The sequence below is a fragment of the Mesoplodon bidens genome (genome assembly GCF_964165515.1).
Source record: "Mesoplodon bidens genome assembly, chromosome: 1".
Taxonomy (NCBI): domain Eukaryota; kingdom Metazoa; phylum Chordata; class Mammalia; order Artiodactyla; family Ziphiidae; genus Mesoplodon; species Mesoplodon bidens.
In genome coordinates, this window is record NC_138176.1 from 128,243,272 (window position 1) to 128,265,327 (window position 22,056).

A 22,056-nucleotide genomic window follows, 5' to 3' on the forward strand; every position below is an offset into this window, starting at 1 on the left:
CCTTCTACTCTGCCATCTTGAACCAATGTCCCCTGTATGTTTCTTTCATTTCAATTCCTTTTGTAAAAATTTTTCCATCATTTATTGAGATATAACACTATATTACTTTCAGGTGCACAACATAATGATTCTATATATGTATATATTACAAAACGAATCCTACAATAAGTCTAATTGACATCCATCACCACAGATAGTTTCAAAAATTTTTTCTTGTAATGAGAACTTTTAAGATTTACTCTCTTAGCAGCTTTCAAATATGCAATACAGTGTTATTAACATCATCATCATGCGGTACATTACTTCCTCAGTACTTATTTTATAACTGGAAGTTTTTACCTATTTCAATTTTTTTAATATTTTTGACTAAAATTCATTTTTTTCTTACCAAAATCTCACATATTTCTTTTTATGGTTATTTTTACATACCTTATCAGTTTGTTGCAATTGTGAAGAGTACAGTTTTATGAAAATTTTAATAAATTTTTATCATTTCAAAGAAAAGTTATTTTTTTCATTATTGTATCTCATATACATCCATATTTTGGAACTCTTTAATTTTTTCTGATAATAAATCAATGCCATTTCTCTTATTTCCTTTTGATCTATACAACTAAAAATAAGACAATTTCTTACCTTTCATAAAGACTTCTAAATTTACTTGTAGTATGCAATGGCCTGTGGAGATAGAGCTAGAAATAGTCTATGTGAATAAACTATCACAGAGAATTGTCAAACATAAAAGACATAATCAGAGAGACAATTATTTACCATTAGTTTCTTTATCCCTTGTTTCCCCTGTTTCTCTTTCTTTTTTAAGATCTTATTTTAATAGGGGAGTGGCCAAGTATTTGATTTAGGATGCATGTTTTCAGTGTTTTATCTTTGGAAAGCTGATGTATTGGTCAATAAATCTTTAAAATAAAGTATTTATTACATATTTTTCCAAATTAGGAATGTATATAATTTATAGGAAAAACAAATAATCAAAGTTGTCTCTTACTTTGACTAAATCTTCAATACAAATTTCTATGTCAACCCATTTGGGAAAAATTGATAATAAATTCAGAAATTATAATTTATAAACTGAAAAATTTCTATAAACAGATCCCCCTAGAGAGACGTGCCTTAAGAACTGATATTTGTATGCTTTCAAACTTTTGGATATAAGCTGAAAAAAAAATTTGTTGAATTAGACCAACATAAGATCATGACACATTAATTCTTTGTTTCCATTCAATGTTGATCCAGCTTCTTGAATGGGTTTTTCATTCAAACCAGGTGATTTTCACTGGTTAAGATGGCTTTTCACTGGTTTAGCCAGATTTTGCCTCCCTTTTTCTCTCATGACATACAGTTGGCATATTTTAGATAGACATATGGTGCACAGCTGTGCAGTTCATTTTCAGAAGCTGGCATACCTCTTCTTTTTATTTCCTTTGACTCACTCCTAGAACTCTTAATGTGAATGCTGTTTCTTCCTTAAAAATGATGAAAGGAGAAAAGGCATTTTCTCATAAATTTAATATGTAGCTAATAAGTATACAATAAAATTTCCTGCAAACAAAGTTTTCAGATCAGAAATATTGAGTTTTCTCAATATAAGGAAACCTGTGAAATTTCTTGACATAAAGATGAAAAGTAAAAGATCAAGAACTTGATAGTCAGGGAAGTTTGGAAACAAAACAATCAGTATAGCTGAGAGAAACAGCACTCCAAGTTGTGGATGAATGAATAGCTTGAGAAACCGATAAAATATTTCCTTGTGCCAACTTGGCCTGTTTCCACAGTGTTAGTGTATGTGAAACATTAAGTCATTTCTGCTTAGTGGCTTTCTCTAGGGCAGCATTAGTTCTAGCTTGCCAATTGGAATAGGCCAGAGATGTGAGATTTCAGATGTTCCAGAATAAAATAAATTATTCCAGAAGAAAATTAATTAAATTTAGATTTGTAAACCATAGGGGGAAAATTGTATATTTTCAGAGTCCCAGTGCTCAAAGAATCTTTAAGTCTTCTTTTAATTCCTGTTATTCAAAGAAATTAATAATTTGTTTGCATTAGGAGGGTCTTGTTGTGTAACATGTAGAGTTTGAGAGGGAGAGAAAGAGAGAGAGAAATTTCTTGGTATTGCTTTGCTTACTTGGGTAACTAGACATTGTATTTCCATGCCTCAAAGTAGGGATGCCTCAGAATAAGTGTAGAAATGCAGAACAGAGCTAAATATTGGCCTTGTATTTCAAATTCTTGAAGCTGGAAACAAAATACACATTACATGTTTTGAATATCTATAATTACCACAAGTTAGGCTTTTAAAATAATTTCCCCAGAGGATATAGAGAATATGCAATCAGTGGCTAAATAGTGCTCCATTCAAAGACTAGTAAAAATTCCCTGGACTTGTGGAAGGAGGGAACAAAGGGAAAGCAGTAATTGTTTCAACTGTGTCTTCTGCAGTAGAATACCAGAGAGATTTCAGGATTTGAGAATAGGGAAAGACTTATCCAGTATATGTGTATAGTTCTCCTAATACTTAGAGGGGAGAGCAGAAGAAACATCTACAGGGTGGTAAAGGGAGAGGTCACATTGACCATCACAGTTCATGTGTAGCCTAACAGTGGGAAACCACAGTAAACATATCCACTGAGCAGATTAAAGGGGAGTGGTCAATGTTTATCTCTGTGCCTAAGTGAGACTTAGTAATTCTCAAATAGAGCCAAACCTGGTAAAGAGGAGAAAGAAAAATGCAGCTGTGACCACATACATTGACAGTTAAAATACAGATAGGTGAGTGGGCAGGACCAGATAAGATGGTATAAGACTCAGAGGATACCAGCATAGACAGATGACCAGATAAACCCCATAGACAAGAACACTATATAAACATCTTGGTCTTCACTCCAACTTTAGAAAAAAGAAGAAACTTGAATTTACTGAGATTTTCATAGGGCAGAATTGGATTCCAAAGTTGAATCTATGTTCAGCCACAAGATAAAAATCACAGTTCTTACATAGCTACTTTGTGGGTGAAATATATGGCTTTTCCATTACAGTTTTGTTGTTTGATTGAGTGCTTTCTCTACCAATGTATTAATTTGTCCTCATTACAACTTAAGATAATATTTAGATCACTGAGTTAAACTGTAGGCAATCATGTTTTTAGAAAATTGAATGATTTGGTTGTCAAAAGATAGACAAATGTGTTCTTTGCTTGCTTTTTCTATAAATGATCAGTCTTTTCAAATGCTGTTAACTAATGTTTTTAAAGGTACTTATTTCTTTTCTTACCTTCTTGTAAAGGTCCAGAAGGATAAGAGGGTGAGGGGCATTTGTTAAAAACTCAAAGTCTTACATACAAAATCCTACATATATTTATTTATCTTTTCATTCATTAATTCATTAGCAAAATTTACAGATTTCTATATTTTAGGCAATTCAGCAAGAGTAATGGATAAGGCAGACATCGTCCTTGCCATCTCAGAACTTGTAAATTAATGCGTAAACCCAGAAATCATAAATGTTAATAATTAAATCAGACAATTATAGAGTATGTTTAGTTATATAAAGACCTGAGAGAAGGTGGTATGAGAAGAACATATGAAATGGAGAATTTCCTCTTCCCAAAAGATAAACACTGAGTTGAGACTAAAGGATGAGAATCCTGACTAGAGAAGGTCTGGTAGGTCTCAAAGCTTGTACAATTCTGGGAACTCTGTTTTTGAAAAAGGATACTAAATTATAATAAAATTAGGTTCAGGTGGCCAGTTCAATTGCAAGGTCTATGTCTCATTAATTTCAAACAATTTGATGTATGGTAGGCAGGGGTTATATCATGCAGTTTTTTGGTTAGGTGGACAATCTAGATTTCTCTTTTCTATCTTTTTTCTTTTCTCTCTCTCTCTCTTTTTTTTTTTTTTTTTTTTTTTTTTTTGTTAACTCTATGCTATAAAGTCCCTGGAGATCCCTCAAAGACCAGGTAAAATGAGAAAGCCCTAGAATGAAGTTCAGAAAAAACTGTAATTTTTGTTCCGTTCCTCCCTCTAATTGTGTAACCTTAGGCAGTTTATTTCATCTCTTTGTTTTGATTTTTTTCTCATGCTGAGGAGTTAAGAACAATTATTTAAACCTTAAGCATATGATAACTCTGTTTTTTCCAGTAGAAAATGGAAAAAAATGACATTTATTGTTCAGCAAGAAAACTTCCTATCAAAAAGAACAGTAAACATCAAAAATATGGAAGATGAACTTGCCACTCCATGATCTTTGTCTGTGTATTTGTTGCCTTCAAAAATGTTTAATCTTTATACTTCTCTTCAGTTATTTTTAAATAAATTGTTAACAATCAATGTCAATTTTTACTATACTATAGAAAAAGAGGTATATAATTAGCTCTCTTAGTTTTACACTTTAGAAAAGTCATTGTCATTCAATCTTTCTTTGAAAGGATGGACAGGTTCTGAGTTCTATACAGGTTTCTAAGACACTAGGAATGGACCAGTTAAGAGTCTAGTGACAAGAAGGTGCACAAACATTATCACAATACTGACTACCAATGATGTGCATTTCTGCCATTCTGAGTCACTTTAATTTTTATTTTAATTTTTTTCTGATTTAAAAAAGGAATGCCTATGCCTGATTTTTAAATTCAAATATGGAAATGATTAACTTAGAATATCTCCACAGAGATAATCACTGTTACCAGTTTATTATACATGCTTTCAAACACATACATATAATTTTGTGTGTGTCCAAAAATTGGATTATAACTTCTATAACTGGATACTTTCCACTTAAAATTATATCTGGGTAACTTACATAATGTTATATGTCAATTATATCTCTGAGAAAAATTATATCTGGGAGAATGATAAAACAGATGTCATAAAATGATGACATTTAGAGAAGCTGGTGAAATGTATATTGGAAATATTTGTACTAATTTTTAAACTTATCTGTTGAGTTAAACTATTTCAAAATAAAGAAAAATATATATGGGTCTTCTTTCCCCAAATATGTATTTCTATCAAAAATTCAGTGGGAACTCACCAAAGAGATCAGTTGCATAGCTGGCTACAAAATAGGATAAAAAATATTTAGGAATTTAAGTTTAGTATGAGGCCATGGGAGTTAAACTAGTGAGAGATGATGGTGGCCTGGTCTGCAACGGTGCCTCTTGCCTGCAATGGCAACGGTGAAGTGCAAAAGAGGATGGCCCCATGACATGTGGAGATAGCAGCGACAGGAGTTGCTAGCAGGTCACATGCGAGAAATAGAAGCAAGTGAGGAATCAAGAAAGACTTCTAGGAGTGGTGGCTTTTACTAAAATGGAAAGATCAAGGGAGGAATTGTTTTGAGAGTTTATTTTGGAATCTATTGAACATCCAAGTTGGCAGCTACATCAAAAAGTTAGGAGTGTGTTGGGCTTCCCTGGTGGCGCAGTGGTTGAGAGTCTGCCTGCCGATGCAGGGGACGCGGGTTCGTGCCCAGGTCCGGGAGGATCCCACATGCCGTGGAGCGGCTGGGCCCGGGAGCCATGGCCACTGAGCCTGCGCGTCCGGAGCCTGTGCTCCGCAACGGGAGAGGCCACAACGGTGAGAGGCCCGCGTACAGCAAAAAAAAAAAAAAAAAAAAAAAAAAAGTTAGGAGTGTGATGTTTAGGGAGAAAAAGGCTTGTGTCGTTATCCATGGGAGGAGGCTAGTATTATCCAGAAAGGTTAACATATTTCAAAAGGTGCACAGACATTTGAAAGGGGTTCATATTTTGTCTACCCAATACATTTTAAAGATTAATCGCTTTGCTAAGACTATAGCAGTTGGTTTGTGGAGACATAACTTTCTTTTCTTGTTATGTGGGACAATGTCTTCATCAGTAAGAGATGGTGCCATATGCACTCAACTGGCAAGGGCTACATATGTGATTTTAACATTGATCAACATGTACTTTATGAACTCCCAAAGAGGAGGGAAGAAGCTATTTCTTGCTGACACATCATTGACTCATTGTAGGTCCTCAACAATTATTTGATGTGCTCTTAGAGATCACAGTGTAGGAATCCTCTCAGTGAATGTTTCTTCATATTTACTACCATGTCAGATACTAGTATTGAAAAACCATTGCCTAGTGGGGGAAGCATACAAGTAAACAGACAATATAATAAATGTAATAAAGGGCATAAAATGTTATTATGATTAAACACTCAGGAGAAGATCCAAGCAGAGTAGGAGATTAGGCAAGACTGATCTGGAGAAGAGAATGCCTCTGTTGAGTCTAGAGAATAGGTGGTCATTAGGAAAACAGAAAAAAAAAAAAAGTGGCTCTGTTTGGCCACTTACAGTGGCAGCACTCCCCTACTCTATCTCTGGAAATTTCAGATTGAGGCAAGAACTTACATTATGCTGAGGCTAAAAAAAAAAAAAAATTCCATTTAATATTTATCCATAATTGCATTTCTGCTTTGTGCAGCTCTATTGTATCTACTTCCTTTCACATGACAGGACTTCAGGTTCTCTCTTTCAAAGGCTATTGCCCCAGTTTCTTTAACTATTTTTCAATAGTACACTTTCAGAACATTCACCATCAGCTGGTAATACTAACTTTCTAAAATGTTCTTAAAATATTATGTGTAGAATTGAACACACCATTCAAGCTGTATTTAAAACACCAGGGAGAATTAAGGCAGAACTATTTTGTTTTTAGAGTATTGAAAACAACCATTTTAGAAGCTTTAAAGTGGTAGTTTTCACATAATCCATAATTTGGTCAATCAGACACATTTGTGTTTTATCAAAGGTTTCCATAGTTAAGCAGTATGTGAAACACACTTAGAAGGTAGATTTATTACTCAATAGATTTTATGGTTCCTTTGTAACCATTAGTGTATATTGTGTGAATGTGTGTTTTAGCAAACTACATGACTACAGTGAAAACGACAGAGACGTTATCAAGGTCTTCATGAGATTTCTTAAGAACCTAATTATATGTACCTAAAAACTAGGGACTGCAATGCAGCAAAAGGAGATCTGGACACACATATGTCCTTTAAATAACTTAATAGTATGACCCCCAATCTAATTGGCCTTCAAAATATATTTTACATTTAAAACAATGATTCTTAAAAGAAGGTGGAGAGGACAGGTATAACAGAATCCACTTTGAGCAGAGGAGAGAGATAAAACGGACTCATTTGTGAGACTTTTTCAAGCACCTCACTTACCTAAATCCTGAGATTTTGGCCATGGTTGAAATTTGAAAATTTGATGGGGAATAGCATGTGTAATATTTAAAAGACTTTTTCTGACAAGTTGCTGATTATTTTTTAATGAAAAAATGAGAAACAAACCGCAATTAAACACATCAATTTTGTGCTTCTCCCACCAAATTTTTCTGGCAAAGGTGTTTTTGTTCTTTTATTGGGTTTTGTTTTGTTTTAATTTACATATGTACTCTGCATAGAAGAGGCTGTAGCAATCATTAAATACAGGGGAAATGTAGAAGGCTCTTCAATTGGTATAAAATTAGAACTTTTTCATGTGCCTGTCAAGAAAGGCTGCCCAATTTTTTTCATGTATGCTGACTTTTCTGTCTACTGAACAACCCAAAGGGCTATCCTTGGAAAATTAACATTTGAAGGTGATGTGAGGAACTTTGTAGTGACGTAAAGGAGAACTTACCTTACAAACAACTCTACTTATTCTCACCTGACCCTGTTTCAATTAGAGACCATGTCAGTTAGAAGGGCTTTTTAGATAAGGACATGCATATGCATAGTCTTGTAGCAGCCTCCTGCCAATGAGGAAGAAAGGAAAGGAATCTTGTTCCCATGCCTCCCCCACACATAAAACAACAACAACAACAACAAAAATTAAGGAAGTGAGCTATTAACTAATGTGATGGGTTTTATATTTGGCTATATATATTACTATTTCAGTTTTGTTTCTAAATGAATGGGAAAGGGCTATAATTACTTAGTAAAAGGTCATATTTGAAACCTCATAAAATAAATGAATAATATCAGCATATTTTATCTTTTGCAAACGATACTTAAAATAATTTTTCTCAAAAAATTTTACAACTCCCACAGGCAAATCAAAACTAGATAAATTCCTATTAAGTTGTTCTAAAAACCCCTGCTTTATACAGATTTAACATCACTGAGGAACTTAATTCCAGGCTAGAAAGAGAAAGTATGTACTTTCTGCAGAGGAACACTCACTTTGGATAGGAAAACTCTCTAGGAATGAAGCACATTTAGATATTAAATTTTATTCTTGTAATAGTGAATCCCATTTAAATATTTTTAATTTTTTTATAAGATCTTATTTTTTTTCCTTCTCTTGAGTCTGCTCCATAAAACTTTTGGAGGAAAATAATGTAATTTTTTGTTAGAAAAAAATGATTACTTTTTCTTAGTATTTCTTAAAAATACGCAGCATTTTTAGGAAACATTGTGAACCACTTTGAAATGGGCAAATTAGATTACTGGTTACAATCTAGCAACCAGACAGCAACCAGTAATCTAGGATTATCTGATTCTATAGATGTATATATGTTCGATTGTATTCTACTGGGATATTTTGGAACTCTGTAAGCTGCTGAATCTCCTTATCATGATTTCAATTTTTTGGAAAATTTTACTTTATCAACATGCAAATAAAATTGTTTAGCAATGCAAAATCTCTATTGTACCCCATAAGGGTACACATTTTCTACTAAAATTATTGATAAGTAACATGTGAGTAAAATTCAGATTTCTGGCTATGAGGGTAAATGTGCATTTTCTATACCATGATGAATATATTACCACTCATCCCTGTAAATAGTTCAGGGGATAATGGAGTCATTGTAATCACTATCAATTATATTTCAAAAATAAAGTAATAAAGGTGACTATATAAACAGAGAATATCTTGTATGATTTGAATTTTACTGGTGTGATTTAATTCTTTTCATACATATGATGAATTATTTACATAATAATTGGAATTGTCTTTGGCATAAAATTGATGACTAAACAGCTGAAAGAGACTTGAAAGAAAGCATGAAAGAAAGGCAAAGTGTCATGGGGAATCAAAGTGAAGTTGTAAATTGAGTACTTGTAAAAGCTCCTTTTCTGAATAATGATTCTTTAAATGTTATAAATGCTCTTTCATACAATTTGGATAGGTATTCAGAGGGTTACAATTCTGTCTAGGCACTGGTCTAGGTATTTTTGTAATAACCACACATTTATATCTTCATCTGATAAAGATAAAACTCTACCATATGGAATGACAATTTTTCTTTTTTTTCAAAATAATGTGGATCTTTAGATCACTCTTTTACATCAAATTTTCCATACCTTAAAACTAAAATCTTCCTCCATCAAAGCTAAGGTCTTCTCTTTTATAGACCTATATCTCATACTCCCACAATCTCTTCCTCGAAGAACCCTTCAGGGCTACAGGGTGGGCCTCTTTCACTGAGATTCTCCCCCATTGTTCTACCACATCAGGGTGATGCAAGTTATACAGAAGATGTTTTTCTCCCCTCATTAGTATGAAGGCCTGAAAACGTTTCTGTGTAATTCAAAATTCCTTCTCTGATTTTTTATATATATATATATTAAGTAGATACCCATTGCAACCCTAAAGACTATGGAATAGGGTAAAGAAATCTCTATTTCTTTTATTTTTATGACACATTTTACCAATAAAATGGCATTACTGTGACATTCTGAACAGTGAAGGAAAACAACCAAAATGAGTCTTTCATTCATAACTTTTCTTAAAGAAGTGTCACTCACAGTGTGTTCCATAGACCCAGCATATCAGTATCACCTGGGGGTGTTAGTATACAAACCCTTGTGCCAACCCTAGACCTATTGAGTCAGAATGTCTGGAGGTGGGCTCAGGAATCTGGATTTTTATCAGGCCCTCCAGTTATGCATTACAGTATCACATTAAAATTTGAGAAGCACTGCTTTAAAGCATCTGAGGATCTTGTTAAAATACAAATTGCAATTTAGTAAATCTGAGGCTAAGCCAGAGATTCTGTGTCTCTTAAGTAGCTCCTGGGTGATTGGTCTGTGGAACACAATTCGAATAGCAAGGTCTTATAGAACCCAGGTGAACATCTGAAATTAAACTGATCTTGGACATTGCCTTTAATTTGCTTATTTGTTTCCTATGTGTTTATTTTGATGTTAAAATCAAGAAAAATCTAGAAAACACAGTGTTTATTTTGATATGAAGACCTAGAAAACTGTGAGAAACATGGAAAATTATTGAAAACCTGCAGTTGTAAGAATTTTCTTAAAATATAAAACCTGTATTGAGGAGAAATTTAATGTGTAACTTTATCAATAAAAACATGACGAGTGTTGTCAAAAAATAACTAAAATGTGTATTTTACAAAGTATAGTAAATTATAACCCTATATCAAAAGCAAAATCCCTGTTTTGATGTGTATGCGTTGGCTACTATTGCCACCTGACATATCAAATTTCATACAATGATGCTAGCATGCAACTGTTGATTTATCACCACTGTCAGCGGCATATAACACTCAATCTCCAATGAGCTGGCACTACTCTAACATTTCCTGTTGGTAATTTAGGCTTTCTTCCTTCCTTTCTATTTTGTTAATTCAAACCATGCCTAGATGGGTTGTCATAGCATGTATTTGCCCTCCACTGTCACATAATAGTTCTAGCTCATCCAAACAGCTTACATCTCTTTCAGGATTCTCAGCTCCCACTTGTATGATATACTGATGACCTTAGTTTCATTGGTATTCTGTAAATGTCAGAGATATGCTTGCCTCAGCTGCCTGGGCCCTGGTGAGCAGGTGGAAAAATGACCAGTTGAAAATGAGTTGTTAAGACCACTACAGTGAAAAGATTGATGCAATTAATTTTTCATTACACACAGTGTCTGCAGATTCTAATCAGTGTGGATTGTTCCTCCTTTGAGGCACAAATAAAATGCAAATGGCTTTGGAATGAAAGGGAGCATTCTTTATGATATAGACTTTCCAAAGCTGTAAAATGGCTCAGAACTAATCTGTGGCGTTAGAAATATTTTATGAATTAAACCCTGGCACGCTAATGTAAGTCCTTTCTGGGAAATCTAAGTTGTAGCAACAGCAGGAAGCAGCTTGAGAGGTAGATTTCAAGGGCACAAACAACAAATGGGATTAAGTCTTGAGGTAAACTTGACTGAAAAGGGAGAAAGGTGGGGCAGGGAATTTTTATTTACAGAACTAATTATGTCAATTAATATGGTACCAATAATCTAAAATCAATCATTATATGTATAGACTTATTTTCATAATCCATGCAAATAACTTGCAAAAACAGGATTATGTATTTAGAGTTTTCTTTAGTCTCATGACAATTTTTTTTTTCCTTTGTTATGTCATCTACTACAATTTAGTGAAGTGGATATTGGCAGCCATACATCATGAATTATCACAGACAATCCAAATTTAAAATTGTTAATATGCTTATAATACCATATATTCCATTTTCTCTTAAAGTCACTTTAATTATGAAACCAATGACTGATAATCTTTTATTGTTTATTGTTAGTTGTTATTGGTTATTTTTATCATTTACTGTTAGTGACTATTCAACTGTTTTCACTTGTTTCAGTAAATGATACTAACTTTAACTTATATATTGATGCTATCTAGACAAGATATTTTCTTTTATTTGGTTTAAAATTGCTAAGAAAAATACAGGGATATAATTTAAAAGTTAATCTTGAAAAAATATTATTAGCATGGATAACAGAGGAGGATGCTCTGTCGTCCTTAGGTGCTGTGTCACACATGTTCTGGAACTGAAGACATGTTCCTTTTTACAGATATTGTTCAGTGCATACAACTAAACTGTTTGCATGCTTTTTTCTAAGATACGTAAGGAGGAATTAAATATGTGTATGGTGAAGCTGTCTTTCAAAGTGTGGTCTAAATTGGAGATTATATTTTTATATGAGTTCTAAAAAGCTTTTTACAACATTATTTCATGACATGATTTAGGAACAAAGTGCTGGAATTGCCACTTTTCAAATCAAAATACTTCCTAACATGAGAAACTGAGAAAATCTTCCTTATACATTTCTTTAACAGAAAAGATACTATTTATGATCATGCTTCACAATGCTTTCTTACAAAATTGACTTACCTTAGGAGATAGCAAATGTGCTGATAATTTTAAAGGTTCAACTCCAGAAGGAATATATATTTTTAAAAATTATTACTGGATATGTACATTTTAAACTTGTCTCAATTCTCTCTTTAATGTCGATTTAACCAAAGACAGATATTTATAGGTGCACTCAATGTGTGTGATACAAAGAGCAGAAACCTGTCATCTCTATTGTTCTCATCAGAACTTTATTCTAGGCCTTACCAGTTTTGCCTAAACACTCCCCTAAAATTTCCAAATAGATAATGCTTTCTTTTCTTTTCCATTTTTATTCAGTTCTCACTTCCTTTATTTGCTCAAGTGAGCAAAGCAAAACAAACTGAGGATCAGATTACAATAATTAAAAATCAGTTGCAAACCTCTCTTCTCTATTTAATATTAAAAATATGTGTGGTAGACATGAGGACAGGTAGAATTTGTGAGGACCTCCTGTCTACATCACATGTTACCTTTCCTAACCACCTCCTTATCCTTCAAACACTAAAAGAATGTGCATCAGTAAAATTTCATCCAGTTTCTGAAATTTTATGTTGCCATTGTAAAACCTGAAAAATTATTCATTACATTTATTACCACTCTACTATATTCCAAACACCATGCCAGGACTCTGTAAGTAAGGAAACTTAATATTCCTGTGAGTGAATTCACATTCTCTCTAGAAAGATGGGTATCTATCCAAATAATTATAATATAGGATATATGTTATAAAAATAGAAATATACAAAGTGTTATGGACACTTAGAGGAGGAAATTTCATTTCCCTGTAGTAGACTCTATTCAAGCAGAAGCTGAGAAAATGAGTAGGTTGAAAAAAGAATTCAGGTTAAAAAATGAGATTTTGGATAGAGACTATTGATTGAGCCAAGGATCATGTGACCTTAAAATGCTATCATCTAGGAAATAAACTCCAGTAGTACTAATGGGTTTGGATGTAAAAAGTAGGTAAGAAATGGCAGGCAATGAGATCAGAAAGGCCAAATTGTAGAGTATCTATATTGTCCTGCTAATAATGCCTTTATGCCTTTTTGATAGGCAAGATGTAAAATCTCTATTACCTCCAAAAACATTCAGGTAATCTCCAAGCACAAAGTGGACTCAGTGAAGACTGACAAACTGGAGACTGTATACCACAACTTGCAGTCATTCAAATTTGGAAGTTTATTAAAGTAAGGTTTTGAATGTGATGCTGACAGATCTCTACTTCTCAGAGTAGATGGAAAATGGGTTTCCAACGATTTCCAACTCAGGATGGAGAAAAATGTCTTGATTTAAATTTGATAATTATGAATGCCTTAAGAAATGTACCAGGGCTTCCCTGGTGGCACAGTGGTTGAGAGTCCACCTGCCAATTCAGGGGACACGGGTTTGTGCCCCCATCCGGGAGGATCCCACATGCCGCTGAGCGGCTGGGCCCCTGAGCCATGGCCACTGAGCCTGCACGTCCGGAGCCTGTGCTCTGCAACAGGAGAGGCCACAACAGTGAGAGGCCCGCGTACCGCAAAAAAAAAAAAAAAAGAAGAAATGTACCTAACTTTCGTAGGTAATGATGACCTATGAAAAGTTGTAAACAGGGAAATAGTATGACCTCATTTGTGCTTAAAGTGAAACAAATGAAGAATGAATGAATGAATGAAGCTGTATCATCTCGTTTGTGATCTGAAGAATTGTTTGGAGAAAGAATAAGAGATAGGAATTCTAAATAATATTTAGAAATAAAATTAAAACAGAAAATGGAACTATTTAGGGCTATTAGTGAGGTTGAAATGAATATTTTTAGGAATCATATTTTTCCTACTATTGGTAAGACTTGATTAAAGATTGATTGAAGGGTGAGGTATTCAGCTTTGGCATGCTAATAAACCTAAATTTTAATTCCCATCCTTTAGTTTAGGAAACTGTGAAAAAGAGAGATTAAATACTTTTTTCAAGGTAACACATCTGATAAGAAGTAAAGCCAAGAATGGACCCAGGAAATCTGGCTTCAGGGTCTTAGATTGTAAATACTGTATTTTAGTGACCCTCAAGCAGTAACATAGGTCAGTTCCCAAGGAATAAATAATTGTTTCAGTTATGCTAAACATGAGGTAATAGTGAAACTTCTGGGGGAAGATGTCCAGTTAGCACTTAAAAGAATTCTTAAGAACAGTTAAGACTTTTCAATCTAGATGTCAAATGTATGGAAATAAATGTTATGTGTGTGTGTGGGTGTGTGTGTATGAGAGAGAGAGAGAGAGAGAGAGAGAGAGAGAGAGAGAGAGAGAAAGAGAGAGGATGGCTGAACATATTAAGAAAAACCAATCTTCATGAAATAGGTAGAGAATAAAGATCAAGTGAAAGAGAATGACTAAGACTAAAATGAAAATTAGAAGAATCAAAAAGAAAGAAAATTCATTGCACAAGTTGACAGGAAAGAGATTCAACAAAGATGATATCAAACTTGTTAAGCTAAAATGTTCTCAAGAAAGAGAACATTGAATCTGGAAATAAAAAGATCTTTGATAGTAATAGAAATTCAGCAAATTCATGAATATATGTGGTAAGCTGGATTCTAAGATGTCCTCCCAACTTAATGACTCTCATGATTAGGTTATGTTATATGGTAGAGATAATTTTAAAAAACTAGATAATTTTTCAAAATAGATATTATCTCTATTAGGTTAATAGATATTAACTTAATCACCTGAGCCCTTTAAAAAGCAGAGATTTTTCTCCAGCTGGTTGCAGAAGGAAAGTCAAAGTGTTTCAAAGCACAAAAAGGATTCAGTTCTCTGTTACGTTGTTATTGGATTTGAAGATGGAGTGTATGCTAGCCACTTCTAAGAGATGAGAGTGGCCCCGAGCTTCAGGGGACTTCAGTCATGTAGCCACAAAGAACTGTATCCTTCCAACAATATGAATAAGTTGGAATTGGACTCTTCCTTAGTCAAGACTGGAGATGAGAACACAACTGGCCAACACCATGATTTCAGCTGTGTAAGATACTGAGCAGAGAACCCAGTCATGTCATGCTAGACTTCTGACCTACAGAAATGTGACCTAATAAGTGGGTGTTAGTTTAACCCACTAAATTTGTAGTAATTTATTGTAAAACAGTAGAAAACTAATACAGTATGGTAACCAGACTACTTTGGAAAAGAAGTGATGCAAAACTAAATGAAATGTCACATATAAATAGTCGTGCTTTCATTCTTATTATACCTCATTCAAAAATCCTTTAGTTCCCTAAGGTAAGCTTGAATCTCTATAAACTTCCCTCTTAGAACTGCTTTTGCTGTGTGCCATAGAAAAATCTCAAATAAATGACCTAACATTACACTTAAAGCACTAGAGAAAGAAAAACAAAACTCAAAGTTAGCAGAAGGAAAGAAATCATAAAGATCAGAGCAGAAATAAATGAAATAGAGACTAAAACAAAAAATGGAAAAGATCAATGAAACTAAAAGCTGATTCTAGGAAAAGATAAACAAAATTGATAAGCCTTTAACCAGACTCATCAAGAAAAAAACAGAGGGGGCCCAAATCAATAAAATCAGAAATAAAGAAGAGGTTACAACCAACACCACAAAAATACAAAGGCCATAAGCGACTACTACTATGAAAAACTATATGCCAATAAAATGGACAACCTAAAAAAAGTGGACAAATTTTTAGAGGTACAATATCCTATGACTGAACCAGGAAGAAATAGAAAATGTGGACAGACCAACTACCAATAATGAAATGGAATCAGTAATAAAAATCTCCCAATAAACAGACGTCTAGGACCAGGTGAATTCTACCAAACATTTAAAGAAGCGTTAACACCTATCCTTCTTAAACTCTTCCAAAAAATTGCAGAGGAAGGAACACTTTTGAAGTCATTCTATGAGGCCAGCATCACCCTGGTATGAAAACCAGAAAAACATATCACACAAAAAAGAAGATTACAAGTCAGTATCACTGATGAACATAGATGCAAAAATCCTCAACAAAATATTAGCAAATCAAATCCAACAATATATTTAAAGGATCATATACCATGACTGAGTGGAATTTTTCCCAGGGATGCAAGGATTTTTCAATATCCAATAATCAATCAATGTGATACACCACATTAACAAATTGAATAAAGAAATCATGTGATCATTTCAATAGATGTAGAAAAAGCTTTTGACCAAATTCAACATCCATTTATGTACAATATTATATAAGTTACAAGTGTACAATATAGTGATTCACAGTTTTTAAAGTTACACACCATTTATAGTTATTATAAAATTTTGGCTGTATTCCTCGTGTTGTAAAATATTAGCTCAAGGAGAAAAGTAAACACTACAAATGTAATCTCTTAACAAAGACCTTGTTCATATATTTTAGAATAAATAATGGTAGTATTGAATCATATTTATATGCCTTTGGGTACATTTAAAAGAGATATGCCAAATTTCTATCAATATATACAATATGCTAAACAGGATAACCTTTGCAATTAGAGGCACAGTTTACTGTGGAGCTAATGAAGCTAATGTTCAGGACCCTTCATTGGCACAGGCTTTATCTAAGCCTGAGAAAGGCTCTAACAATGTGTTTATAAGGCCACCTGTTCCTATTAAGTTTTCAAAACAAGTTATTTTAACTGTAATCAGTTAAGATCTCTGTTGCATTCCAATTCGACTTACACTCCATCATATTCCTTCTGTATATGTTTTTAAAGTGGCCTTGGGAATTTTGTTATCCAAAGGGAAAATTGAGTTTGCAATACATTTTAGTTGTGGTGAGAAAATTTTATACAGTTCAAACTCACTTGGTGTAGGGCTATTATTGCTAGCTGTTCTAGTGTAAAAATGGCTTCTGTACCATTCTATATTCTTCCCACTCACTGTGACAGCCTATCATTATCATCACAAGGCCAGAGGTCATGTTGTGATATCAGCATGTCCACTGGCATCCAGCACTTGAAATATGTGGATAATGGAGGAGAAACAAGATTTGAGAAGAGCCAGAGCTGGTTTGAGGACAATTTTTCCAGTAATTATATGTATACAATTGCTAGTAGAAGATTCTTATTAATACCTACTTTAAACAGAAATTCCCTCCTCTCAGAAATATACTTGATAATGCATTTTTTGACAATTAGAAATACACTATACCATCTCTAGTTTTTTGCCTGGGTATTGCACAAAGCAGAAATTTTAGAATTTTAAGGTGCATGGGATAAAACCTGTGCATTACTAGAAATAGTAAGTATATATCTTTGTAAAGTCACATGCATTATGTATCCCAACCAAAATCATGGAAAATAAATTCCAACCAACTATATTAAAAGAGAGACTGGTTGTCTTTCTTTTCTTTGTAGAAAGTATGACAAAATCATTATCATATGAAGACATGATCAAAAACTATGTTGCCAACAACACTGGAATCAAAAAGTATTATAGATGACTATCAGGCAATAAATTAATAAAAATGTGTTGTTTTTCTGGATATTTTGGTGTTTATGTTACTTGTCAGTTTTTAAATGTGTAATTTGTTGTGATTTCTTTCTCATTCTATGTAAATATTTTTCACATCTATTTTTGCATTCATGATTTCGTATTGTTTTCCTTAAAAAGAGTTCACAAAATTGTATAAATTTCATGCCGCACAAAATGGAATCCACTTCCATTTGCGAGTATTTAAACTTAAAGAAAAATATAAATATATATACGTGCGTGTGTATATACTATATATCTACTTGCACAGTAGTTTTGGAAAATAATTTTGAAGCATATAGAAGTAAAACTAATTTTAGGCTATTGCTATGAGATAAACATGCATGTCAGTGAGTGGTAACAGCTTCCCAATGACTCTTTAGTTCCTCTAGCAAGCAAGCCTACAGTTTCATTATTGATGTAGCCAGGGTGGAGGGAAGACTGTACCAGTCCACAAAGACCCACAACCTTAGGTAATGTGCTTGGCATGTCATTGGTTTGGCAGGAGTGACATCAGCACACGATGGTCTGTGTTCTACCCTACCATCTGTATGAAGACTAACTGTACCACAGTTAGATAGCTCCCCACTCCACTTCATCTGCAACACTATCCCTACATAATAGCCGATGCTTTATAAAAAAATCTGAAACTGAAGATTGACTATTTTAATATGATTTTTCATTACTATTATTTTAAGGATAATTAATTTATATTACCCATGACTATTTAACTCTTTGGTCATCTATAAAAGTTTATAATATGATAAATTAAATCATATTTTATTCAGATTATACTTTGAAAGAACATTTACACTAATTAAAGTATACGCCAGTTAAAAAATTCAGATGAATATGGAAATTATGCAGTTTTAAAAAAATCAGTAAAATTACAGTAGCTATATTAAGATGAAACAGACACTTGAAATTAACATGAAATTATCTCATCTTAAACTGCAAGTAATATATGACATATAGTAGAAGGGGAATTTTTAAGAGAAGAAAAGCTGAGAGGTTCACAAGTAAATCATAGTAGTAGTCAGGAACCATATCATTCTTAATGGTGTGAAAATGGGGAAGTGAGATAGCCACACATCCTGGGGACCATGGAGTCACACAGTGTAAGGGTTTCTTAGCTGAGCCAATGAAAGTTTCTGTTCTGCATCACTACATGATACTCTCATTTGAGGCCAATTCAGAAAACTTTTGAGAGCATTAGACCTTTGGTATCTAAATTTCCACCTTTCTTCTTTGCTATGAACTAGCTTGGCCTTTAGTGACTGTTTAACCCACAGATTTTAATTTTATATTTTTCATTTTTGTGTTTTTAAAATTGATATTTATTGTTAATGACTCTTTCCAAAGCTTTGGTAGAATGATGCCTGCAGTGTTTGAAATGTGGCTTTAGACAAATGAATAAACAAACAAATGCTGTATTCTAACAAACCCTCACATATTCTAATCAATTCCCTTTCAAAATGGGGAATTTTTAGCCACTAATAAATGCCTTTAGAACTACTGATTTCTTTATTAGCATTCATACAAAAACATTTTCAAATGATCTCTGACCATGATAACAATGAAAGTTCTGCTGCAATGAATATTAATGGCATTGATTTTGAGCATCAGGCATTAATAGCTCAGAAGAAATACTTTTCTATTTGACACTTTTTGTAACTATTTTTGATTAAAAAAACTAGAAAGCAGATTTCAAAGGCAATCTACACCAACCCTTAGGGTTTGACAAGATGACCTAATAAGTGTTATGAAACCTCTATTCCTATTACTGATTTTCTTCATGTAAAGTTATTACTATCCTATTTTCCTTGCTTTATTTGCTTTATCTCTTTTGAGAACTAACAGGTATGTTAGAAAGAAATGAAAGCAATCAGACATCAAAATTATATTCTTTGTTATTCATCATGACTAAAGAATTCACAGTGTTCTAAATCTACCACCAATACTCCAACACTTGAAGAGATTTAATTATAATGTTTTGCATATCAAATGTATGTATGCATATGAATATATATCAGATCTGAGTCAACTGAATGCATTGTAGTGTTCATGCTGGCATATGATACCTAAGCTAACAGTTAATCAGGAAAGAAAAATGACATGTAGATAAAATATGTTTTGGGTCTTTATGCTTTACAAATTTTCTAACAGGGAAACTATGAGATATTCATTATGAGACTGTAATTGGGGTTCTGAGCAAATACTCTAAATCTTCTCCTTGTTAGCTAAGTGATATTAAACATATGTTTAACATATAGTTAAGTATTTTAAGCTCAGTTTCCTCATTTGTATAATATGAAAAAAATCATATAAAAATTCCTGGTGTATTAGAGTCAATTACATTATATATATTCACAATTATATATGTATACAATTATATATATACACATACACAATGTTATGTACACATATGTATATATTATACCTATAAATAAAATAAAACAAAGTTATACACACATATATGTACACACTTATACCAGCACATACTTTTACAACAGACCCTTACCACCCACTGCTAAATAATATATACGCTTTCTTTATAAATTCTGTCCATATATTATGCTTTGGAATAATAAGAAGAATAACTACTGTGGAAATTCTTATTTAAAATCTCAAGAAAAATATCTATAACAACATTGGATTGTAACTGTCAGACTCTAATCCATTGGAGGAGTCTATTGAAAATCCTAAGCCTGTTCTCCTGTTGCTTGGAGGAGGTGCTAGAGGATCTTAGTGTTTGACCTACATGGTTGACTCTTCCTCCTCATGAATTTCCCTAAAGCAAAAGTAATAGCCTTAACCACCCACTACTTAAATTAGAATACAGTAAAAGGATACATATTCAATCTAAAACATGATTCTACAATTCTGTAAGGTGGGATAGGGCCCCAGCTGTAGGAACAGAAGATTGCATCCGGGTCCACCACAGCAACTCCTTCTCCTGCCACCATTGCATACTCCTGTTTCAAAAGTGAACTTGTGGGCTTCCTTGGTGGCACAGTGGTTGAGAGTCCGCCTGCCGATGCAGGGGACACGGGTTCGTGCCCCGGTCCGGGAAGATCCCACACATGCCGCGGAGCGGCTGGGCCTGTGAGCCATGGCCGCTGAGCCTGTGTGTCCGGAGCCTGTGCTCCGCAACGGGAGAGGCGACGGCAGTGAGAGGCCCACGTACCACAAAAAAAAAAAAAAAAAAAAAAAAAAATTGTATGAAAGAGCTGGAAAATAAGAGACAATAGGTAGATAGGTGGCCTTCCTTCCCAGAAGAATTCCTTCCCACAGGTGAGCTTTTTTTTTTTTTTTTTTTTTTTTGCGGTACGCGGGCCACTCACTGCCGTGGCCTCTCCCATTGCGGAGCACAGGCTCCGGACACACAGGCTCAGCGGCCATGGCTCTCGGGCCCAGCCGCTCCGCGGCATGTGTGGGATCTTCCCCGACCGGGGCATGAACCCGTGTCCCCTGCATCGGCAGGCGGACTCTCAACCACTGTGCCACCAAGGAAGGCCTACAATCTCTTTTTATTTATGCAAACCAGATATCCTTTTTGGAGGCCTGCTGTATACTTGGCAATGTGCTCAGGTACAGGAATTAAAAGTTCTTACTCTCATGGATTACATTGGATCATGAGAGAGAACAAATCAATCATGAACAGGTAGATGAATAAAACTCTGTGACAGAAACCAATTAAAGCCTGAGACAAAAAAATGGAGGGAAGAGAGATGCTGAGACAGATGTGGGTGGGAACAATCAGATAGTTTGGATCTTTCATTTTTTTCTGAAGAACTGAAAGCTTTCAACTCAAAGAGGCTTAGTCACTCACTCATTGTTCTGTTTAAGCATGAGACAGAATTGTTTTACTATATGGTAATAGGTGGGGAGAGGGGTATCTCCCCAGCTATTGATTGGGCTTTAGGGAAAGCCTGAGATGGTCTCCAGCTACAGCCTCTTGAATTGATGAGAACAAATGACTCGGTGGGTAAGAGGGAGTCTAGATAGTCAAAAAATACAAAGCTTAGGCAGTTGTCCTCAGTGTTGGTTGCATATTAGAATCACCTGAGGTTTTTTTTAAATTCCAGAACATAGTACAGGAACATTATACAAGGACCTCTTGGGTTGGAACCTAGGATTTTTAAAAGCTCCTCAGATATTGAATGGAGACAAAACTGAAAACGATTGGTTGAGGGAAAAATTCTCTTAAATATTATTATTTTTTTGTTAAGGAATCTGCCTAATATTGGTGGCTTTCCCACCACCCATTACAAAAAGTCTCCCCTTAACCAGATAGAAGGTAGTAGGTTGGACCTCAGGCCTTAATAATGTTAAATGACAGATCATGTAAGACCGTGGGTGTATGTGTGTTTGTACATCCCTAAAAACTTTAGTGACACTTTGTAATTTAATTAATATAT